The 9811-nt window shown below is 37.2% G+C and overlaps 1 long non-coding RNA gene across 3 annotated transcripts in view; it reads left to right on the top strand.

The window, feature by feature from the left end:
• The first annotated feature begins 2233 nt into the window (after window positions 1-2233).
• The window catches only part of LOC116095372, a 28785-nt gene continuing 21207 nt past the window's right edge, over window positions 2234-9811 (top strand). For all 3 annotated transcript variants that reach the window (XR_004120575.1, XR_004120574.1, XR_004120576.1), the window contains exons 1-3: window positions 2234-2302; window positions 2943-3042; window positions 7270-7337. This is a non-coding gene — a long non-coding RNA (uncharacterized LOC116095372). The remainder of the gene's footprint in view (window positions 2303-2942; window positions 3043-7269; window positions 7338-9811) is intronic.

The following is a 9811-nucleotide window of genomic DNA, read 5'->3' as shown; positions in this document are numbered from 1 at the left end:
AATTACTGTTTAATCATGAGAATGCTAGAAGCTATAATCTCTAGGTGGTCGGATTAGATATAATTCTTTCAATTTTGTTAACATATATTTTACAATTTCTTTTTAAAAATGAGAAAATTTACTTTGTACAGGCAAGTTCACTCCTTTCTACCTAATCACTGTTTAATTATGTTAGAATAAATTTCATGGTGTTCATAAAAACTCCAGAGTAAATTCATTAAAATTAAATAAATGACCATGTGACCTTGATTAAATTACTTAGCATCTTGGGGGTCTTAATGTTTTCATCTGTAAAGTGGAAATAAAATAATTAACTAAAAAACCTGGTGTGAGCAATAAAGAGACATGCCATCATTGCCTATGGTTCATCCTTCAAAATGTTTTAATTGGTCTTTTGAAGAATTTTTGTGGAGCACACTTTCACACAAAGAAGCCCCTGGGTGCCAGCTATGGGGAATTTGATCATCACACATCATATGGAGACTTTTCTGGTATGTGTGACTTTTTCTGATCACATGTGATATAAATGAAATAAGGTTATTGTCCAACATGCTGTTTTCAGTTCATATCTGCTGGGAAAGGGAGTATCATGTATATGCAATGGAGTGTCACTGGGTAAGGCCAGGGCAGGCCCCCAGCCTGAGAGGAGCCTGATCAATATAGAACACAACGTGTATATATATATATATATATATATATATATATATATATATATAGTTTGGATTTGTGTTTGTATATTGTTTTCCTGTTTCACTTGGATGGGGTTTTTGATGATGATGATGATGATGATGATGATGATGATGATGATGATGATGATGATGATGATGATGATGATTTTAGTTTGCTTTCATTTCTGGTTTTTGCTTTTCCTTCTTTTGCTTTTGTTTTTGAGAGAAAGAGGGCAAATGCACATGTAGTCAGGTAGATTAAGAGAACATGGGGAAGGCATGTCCATGTAATCAGATAGGTTAAGAGGACATGGGGAAGGCAGAAGAATATGATCAAAGTAAATACTACATAGTAATTTTAAATAAATGAATAAATTATTTTCCCATACTTAATCTAAATAAAAATTATGTCCTGGAGGCAATTGCCAGAGGACAAATTTTTTTTCTGCCCAACCAAATGTTTTTCAAAGAAACTGGAAAGCAGTCCACTAGGCTAGGGCTTTTATTCTGGTTTGCCTTCTATTATGATAAACACCAAGCAATATGGGGGAAAAGGTCATTTGGCTTACATGTGTCGATCACACACAGTTCATTATGAGGGGATACCAGGGCAGGAGTCAAACATTAACCTGGAGGAAGGAACTGAAGCCCAGAGGATGGAAGAATGCTACTTTTTGTGGCATGGTCAGCCTGCTTTCTTATACAGCTGAGGACTACCTGGCAGGTAGTGGCACCTCTGCCACTTCAATCATTAATCAATAAAATGCCCTTCAACCATGCTTACAGGTCAATCTGACAGGTTCATTTTCTCAATTGAGGTCACTTTTCTGGGATGACTCTAACTTGTGTCAAGTTGGTAAACAAAGCTAACCAGCACAGCCTTATAGACACAGAATAATATAAACAGAAAATTTACCTATACAAAAACAAATAATGGAGCCTGATAACAAAATACTACAGATTAAAAAATAATATATTACATAATTTACATGTATGTATATTGCTAAAGGTATCACCAAAAGCAAATCCATCAGGCTTGTTTTAGGTTTTGTTGTTGTAACCAGATAGAACCCAGGGCACTGTATACATGCTGGGCAAGTGCTGTACAACTGATTGAGCCCCCCAGACCTTTTCTTTTCTTTCCTTTCCTTTTCTCTTCTTTTTTCCTTTCCTTTCCTTTCCTTTCCTTTCCTTTCCTTTCCTTTCCTTTCCTTTCCTTTCCTTTTCGTTTTTTGAGACAGTCTCACCATGCATCTCTGGCAGGCTTTGAACTTGCAATGTTGCCTCAGCTTGTCTGCATCTCATGATCCTCCTGACTTAGATTTTGAGTGCTGAGATTGAAGCATGTGCCATTTGCCAAACAAACCAGGGCATTTCTGAAGAGAATAGATTCTAATAGTAATTGGAAAGATGAATACCATCTCCCCTGAACATTAGTTGAATATTTACTTGTCAGGTACACACTAAATACTTTTGAAGTCCATGCCCAAATTCTTTATTGAAACTCTGATTCCAATGTGATGTCACAGAGCCTTCAAGAGGTAATAGATTGCAAATGTTTTGAACTCTTAATGGAATTAGAACTCTCAAAAGTCACAGAACTAACTAGTTTTCTTTCTATCATGAAGGACAAGGTAAGGAAGATACAGAAGAGAGCTTTTTGCAGAATTGAGTACACTGACATTCCTTACTTACATACCCCACCTTCCAGACCAGCAGTAACAAATTCTTGATGTTCATGAGCAATTCAGTCTTTTTCCTTTTTCTTTATAGCAGAAAAAAATTTATTCACATGACTATCATGCCTTGTACAGATGAAGAACATAGGTACTAAAATGTTAAACAGCTAGGTAATGTATTCAGAGCAAAACTGAATGCATAACATGAGTAGTAAGAAGTAGAACTTTCAAAGTGAAGTGTGGTTGCTTAATAAATAATAGTAGTTAAGGACACTGACATGACTTCATAGGGAAAGGAGGAAAGCATCCGAACTTGTACACAAACACATCATTTGTACCATGTCATACAGTTTCTAGCAATTACACATGACCTGGGAAGCTACTGAGAGATACTGTGAGTCTTTAAAAGAAACAAGATTCCGATGTCTAGAAGCAATCTGGTTGAAACTGTGATCTAGAGGATTCCTTTCAAAAGTTATTAATGCTGGCTTAGTTTCTAGAGATGGTATAGAGTAGGCTCTATATTTTTGCTAGTGTTGTAAAAAAAACATAAAAAATAAAATGTCTTTTTTTCCTTCCTTTTTGGTTTTTCAAGACAGGGTAGCCTTAAGTTTCCTGGAACTGAACTCTGTAGAACAAACTGGCCTCAAAATCAGAGACTCAACTGCCTCTGCCTCCTATCCATGGAATTAAAGGTGTGTGTCACCATGACCCGGGTTAAAATAAAGTGTATTATTAAACAATAAAAAAGGGTTCTGACACAGATATAGAAGACAGAAACTCAAAAACAGCCTGCTGATAAACTTGGTTTTCTCTGAGGACCATAATATGGGAGACTATTCCAAATCACTATCCTTAGTTAGGCAGTGGCTTCTTATTATTGAGCTGACCTCTCCATGCATGTATGCTCCTGGAGTTTCACTCTCTTATAAAGATACCAGTCTATTAGATTAGGACTGCTCAAATGTGTTAATTTTAACCCAATTACACCTTTGAAGACCCTATTTTAAAATATCTTTTGAAGTGCTGAAGGTCAGGATCTTAACATGTGGTTTTGAGGAGTACATAACAAAGTCATAATTATTTGTTTTAGAGAAGGAAGCGATCGGTTTAAGTTGCCTGTGACCTATGCAATTCTGGTCATAAAGAACAGTCCCCACAGGGGGCATGACCCTTTTGGATTGCCTTCAATTGCTTCTCTCTCAGCTCTCCTCTCAGTAGAGTAAATGTCCTAGAGCACTGGTTCTCAACCTTCCTAATGCAACAACCTTCATGTTGTGGTAACCCCCAACTATAAAATTATTTTCACTGACACTTCATAGTCGTATCTTTGCTACTGTTATGAGACAAGATGTAAATATGTGTTTTCTTAGGTGACCCTGTGAAAAGTTCATTTGCTTCTCTAAAGGGGTTGTAACTCACAGGTTAAGAACCACTGTACTAGAATAAGAGGATTTATTAGAAACCAACCAGAACCTCCTAATAACATAGTAAGAGAACAATGAAGAAAATACAAACGAAGACTCATGGTCTTTTATAACTTGAATTTATGTCTTGTATTGTTGGTCTATTGTGTATGTACTCTAGAAAAGTGTTCCCAGTAAACTGTAATATAAGAAGTTTTGGATAACACAACATTAACAATGGTTTGCAACATCATTTTTACTTCCTGAGTGATCTCCATGCTGTCTCTGCATGGTAAAGTAAATAGTGCCTATTTACCAAGTAATCACACAGGACCTGGACCCACGGGTGTTATTTGAACTTGGCTAAGACAAGTAATGGCAGATACTGCCCAACTTGTAGGTTTACGTAAATTTCTATGGTAGTCAGCTAGTCTCAGTGGGAACTTCATACCCTGGGATACATTATATCATGCTCAACTTTCAGATTAAAAATATTCAGATACAATTTCTGCATGGCAATATGGGTTACTCTGTACTGGTGATACATGCATGTTGCAACCGTAATGGACAAGAACAATGCCTCTGTTTTCATTGCTTTCTAACATGTTCCATCAGAAATAAATTTTTCTTTTGTTATTGTAAAGGTTTGATTTAGCTCAAGATAAGATTACTACTGCATAAATATTAAAGAAAGGGGCTAAGAAAATCTTGAATTTGAATTTTGGGTTCTGAAGGACTTCTATGAATTAAATAACTTGAAAAAATAAATTAATATTTTTAAAATATTTTTATTAAGTATTTTATTTATTTATATTCCAAGTGTTGTTGCCCTTCCCAGTCCTCCCTGCAAAAGTCTCTCCCCTTCCAGGTGCCTCTAAGAGGGTGCTCCCCACCCAACCACCCACCCACTCCCACCTCACCCCTCTAGCATCCCCCTGCTCTGGGGCATCAATCCTCCACAAGACTAAGAACACACACCCCCCAACCCCATGCATGTCAGACAAGGCAGTCCTCTGCTACTTATGTTGTAGGGCCACAGACCAGCCCATGTATGCTCTTTGTTTGGTGGTTTATCCTTGGGAGTTCTGAGGGTTCCATTGAGTTGGTACTTTTGTTCTTCCTATGGTGTTACAATCCCCTTCAGCTCCTTTGGTCCTTCTCCTAACTCATTCGTAGGGGTCCTTCTGGGACTCAGTCCAGTGGTTGGCTGGCTGTAAATATCTGCATCTTTCTCATTTAGGTGCTAGTAGAACTTCTCAGCAAACAGCCATCCCAGGCTCCTGTCTACAAGTACAACATGGCATCAACAATAGTGTCAGGATTTGGTGCCTACACATGGGATGGATACCAAGTTGGGATGGTCTCTGGATGGCCTTTCCTTCAATCTCTGCTTCATTTTTGCCCCTGCATTTCCTTAACAGAAATTGACAGAAACAATTCTGGGTCAAATTTTTTGAGAAGGGTGGATGGCTCCATCTTTTCACTAGGGGCCATGTCTATCTACTGGAGGTAGTCTCATCAGGTTCCCTCTCCCAATGGTTGGGAATTTCATCTAAGGTCATCCTCATTGTGTCCTGGGAGCCTCTCATAACTGTGGTGTCAGGAACCTTCTAGAGGTTCCCCTGACCCTTAACCCACACTGCTGCGTATTTGTATTCATTCTCCTGGCCATCTGGGCTTCTCTCCAGTCTCCCACGAACAGTATTTTTGTATCACTTAAAAAAAATATTAATTTCTGTTAGTACCATTGTTTTCCTCACGTGTTTTTAACCTCAGTGAAGCCTCAAGAACTCAATGCCTAATATTTGCCTGCTAGCAGTACCCAAAATATTTCAAACTGAAGCCATTATCTTCAGTGGTAGAACTATTTCTTTACTGTTAAGTGTTCTAACTTGGATTTGAAGCTCTATGTTTTGACAGAGGAGTCCACATGTTTAATCACTGTCCTTATACTAACTACTCAGGTTAGTTACTTTCCTTAACTCTCAGCTTTTCTACATCTCCCTTGTTCTTCCTCATGTCAATTGTTTGTTTTTCTCATCTGAGAAGATAAGTAGAAATTTCATTCCAGCTACCTGGAAACTGAGTGGGAAAAAAAGTGTTTTGCAAAGCTACAGTTTTGCTCTGTTTTCCTCAGGGAATAGAGAAAATTAGCTGCTTTTGTTTTGTCAGGTCTCTAAGAGTTTTGTTGACTCCTAAACTTTCCATGGGTTTTAAAATTCTTAAAGTGTTCTCCCACAAATTGTCTAAGTTCAAGAGATTTATGTTCTCAAACATAATGGAGACTTTAGGTCTCTGTTGACATTACAGGCCAGCATCTCTGGCATGGGGTCTCAAAGAGTCATCTAGAAAATAATATAATGGGATGTGGACCCTGACAGCTGCCAAAGACTTAAGAAAACAGTTCTATTGTTTGCCTGTGTTCTTCTTTTTGAGATGTAGAGTGACCTTCATTCACATTGTATTAAGGTGTGTCCTTTGTGTATTAGAGTGTTAATTGACGGTCCAGTAGTGAGCAAAATGTTAACAGATTCTGGTATTGTCATTACTATGACCCATTCCTGGCTTCCTATTTCCTATTTTGAAAATCCTAATAAAAAGGTCACATTGTCCTCTATCCCTAGACTGTTTTTAGAGTTGTATCTGATGAATGCAACTGCTGATTACTTGTTATAAAGAGCTGACAGCCAAAAATTAGGGCGGGAAGTGGATGGTGTGACTTCCAGAAGGTGAAAGGAGAAAGGGAGTCTGAGAAGAAGAAAGAAAGAGGATGGCCTTCCCCCTCCCCCCGAAGATATGGGAGAAGAGAGACATGACTACCAATCTGAAAGGAATAGCTAGCCATGTGGAGGAACCAAGTTAGCTGGCCAAGTTAACTTAGATGAGCAAGCTGAGAGTATGTCCAGCTAAGGCCTGAAGATTAAAATATTAAAGGTTTCAGTGTCATAATTTTGGCTGGCAAATCACCAGTGTCTTACAACAGTGAGATGCTAAACCAAAAAAGATGAATCAACATCTGCAAAGTTATAAGTAAGTAGGATGAGTTTCTAGCTATATTTCTTTTTGTAATTAGGAATATAACTTTGAACAGAACTATGCTCTTAAGACTAAATTCTCTTAGCTCTCAAGTAATATCTGCTATGATGATTAATAAAAAAAGATCTAAAGGGGTTTTGATTCATTCGTGTATCCCAAAAATGCATTGAACCTAAACTGAGACTGAGTCTCTGTGGTCTATAAAGAATTCTATGGTTGGAGAATAATGCTTCAGTGCCTAAGCTGATGCTCTTTGCCATCAAGAACTCACCTCTCAATTCCTAACACAGGGACCAAATCAAAAAGACCATGCTTGGTAAGCCAATAGACAAAACTAGTAATATGTAGAGCTTGGCAGCTGATTACTAGTACCTAATATTCTTTTTATCTGTGTAGAAAATTTTCAAAGAGTAGTTTATATGATAGCTTTATTTTTATTTGGACAATTATAAACATAATCTTCAAATTTGTTTTCACCAGGTGAAGAAACAGCAGCATTGTGATAACTTGAGAGAGCAGCATACAGGTTTTTCAGGGAGCAACTGGAGGTGGGACCCTAAAATTCCCTTTCTTTCTCATTCACACACTGTACAAGATTGCAAATCTTGTCTATTAACATCTTTTTGTGTGTGCATGAGCATATTAATCCAATCCTCTGAAATTCAATTTCCTCCCCACATAAAGCAGGAAATGATATCTGCTTATAATATAGTTGATGTTATTATCTTCCATGGGAGGGGGTCAAGGACATAGTCTGGCTCTATTACCTGACACAAGAGAATGTAGATGTAAGCATTTCCATATAAAAAGAGAAAAATCCTCAAACATAAGATGATTCAGACTGAGCATCTGTCTGTGTCATCCCTGAACATAATCACAACCTTTACATTGGCTTACAACAATGGTGTAGAGAACTTTTAATACATATGCCCTAGTAAGGATTAATAAGATTGCTATAAGGGCTGGAGAGGTGGCTCAGCGGGTAAGAGTACCGACTGATCTTCCGAAGGTCATGAGTTAAAATCCCAGCAACCACATGGTGGCTCACAACCACCTGTAATGAGATCTGATGCCCTCTTCTGGTGTATCTGAAGTCAGCTACAGTGTACTTAATTATAATAATAAATAAATCTTTAAAAAAACAAAAAACAAAACAACAACAACAACAAAGACTGCTATAAAACTCCATGACTGAAAGAAATTTGGGGAGGAAATGGTTTATTTCATAGCATAGCTTCTAGTCAGTTCATCATTGAGAAGAGGGAGAGCAAGGAACATGAAGGCAAGAATTGAAGCAGAAGTCATGAAGGAGTGATGTTTTGGAGCTTGATACCCAAGGCTTGCTCAGCATGATGTTTTTATACACCCAAGGGACACTAGTCAAAGACTAGCTCCATCCTCCGTGGGCTGCCATCCCCTCCTCATCAATCAATAATAAAGAAAACACACCGCAGGATTTGAATACTTGAAAAGCACAAATCATCCTACACCAAACCTGTCAATTAAAAAAACAGAAAGGGTTACATTTTTTAAAAAATATAGAGTTTGGTTGTTTTAAAATACAGTCAAGTTTATCAGCTTTATTTCCCTTGACAGCTTTTCCACACCTTACTTTCATTCATCAGTAAAATGAGACAAGGTGATTAGCAAGATGATTGGGAAGTTCAGAGAGAATGCGTTTCAAGTGTGCAGAGCTAAATTATTCAGAAAATTAATTACAAGTGTATTTTACTTATCCTTTTACACAAAGGAAAAAGATTGGTCTTAGGATAAGTTTAGTATTCTTTTGTATTAGAAATACATTATATGAAAAGAGAAGAGTTATTTAATCACTGTTTGAATATAAGTAGACAAAAATATTTGGGTGAAAGGCACCAGCCTTGCCAAACAACAGCATGTCAAAATATACGAGAGACTTAATTGTTAATTCTGCAAATTCAAAGAGATGAATCTACTATCATAATCGGAGACTTCCATACTCCTGTAGCACAAAATTTGATTTAGGAGTCAGAAATCAGTACGGATTTTGTTGAGTACTACACAATCAATTAAGCTGGTGCAATGACCATTTTATACATTATGTCCTCAACAGTACTAGAACTACACATTATTATTGAACACAAATGGAATATTCACTAACATATACCATATCATCAGTCATAAAATATACCTCAGGAAATGTAATGATAGAAAGTCTGTAACAGTTATTCTTAGAATGCAAGAGAATTTAATTCATAATTAATAATAGAAAAAATCCAAAGATTGAAGGGGGTTCTTCCAAATGGGACATGGGTTAAAGAGGAAATTTCAAGATAAAGGAAAAATATTTTAACACAATGAAACTGGAAACACAAGCTGTTATCATTTGAGGAATGCAATAAACATAGGGCTTAAAGGAAATGTGTAGCATTAAACCTATACATTATAGAAGATAAAGATCTAAAGTTAATTATCTAAGTCTTCCTGTTAATAAACTAGAAAAGTTACAGAAAATAAAGAGTTAATAAAAAATTAGAAGAGAAATCAATAGGAGGCCATTGGACATCAACAAAACTAAATGTGGGGTCTTTATACCCAAAAGATTCCCCACCATGCCACCGGGGCACATGTTTCACTATGTTCATAGCAGCCTCATTTGAGTTAGCCAGAAGCTGGAAACAACCCAGATGTCCTACAATAGAAAAATGGATACAGAAAATGTGGTTCATTTACACAATGGAATACTGTTCAGCTATTAAGAACAAGGACATCATGAGGTTTGCAGGCAAATGGATGGAAGTGGATAATATCATCCTGAGTGATGGAACAAACCCGAGAGGACATGTATGGTATGTACTCACCAATAAGTGGACATTAGCCAAAAAATACAGAATGCCCAGGACAAAACTATTGTGGATGGCCCTGGTGTTGTTTGTATTTTGATGTTAATTCTGCTTTCCCAGGATGGGTTGTCTGGATCAAGGAAAGAGTTATGTATTCAGGTGACTTCTTAAGGAAGCAGAGAGAGTTAGGGGCTTTTTTT

The sequence above is a fragment of the Mastomys coucha genome, unplaced genomic scaffold (assembly GCF_008632895.1).
Source record: "Mastomys coucha isolate ucsf_1 unplaced genomic scaffold, UCSF_Mcou_1 pScaffold18, whole genome shotgun sequence".
Lineage (NCBI taxonomy): Eukaryota > Metazoa > Chordata > Mammalia > Rodentia > Muridae > Mastomys > Mastomys coucha.
This window is presented reverse-complemented; position numbering and strand designations above follow the sequence as displayed.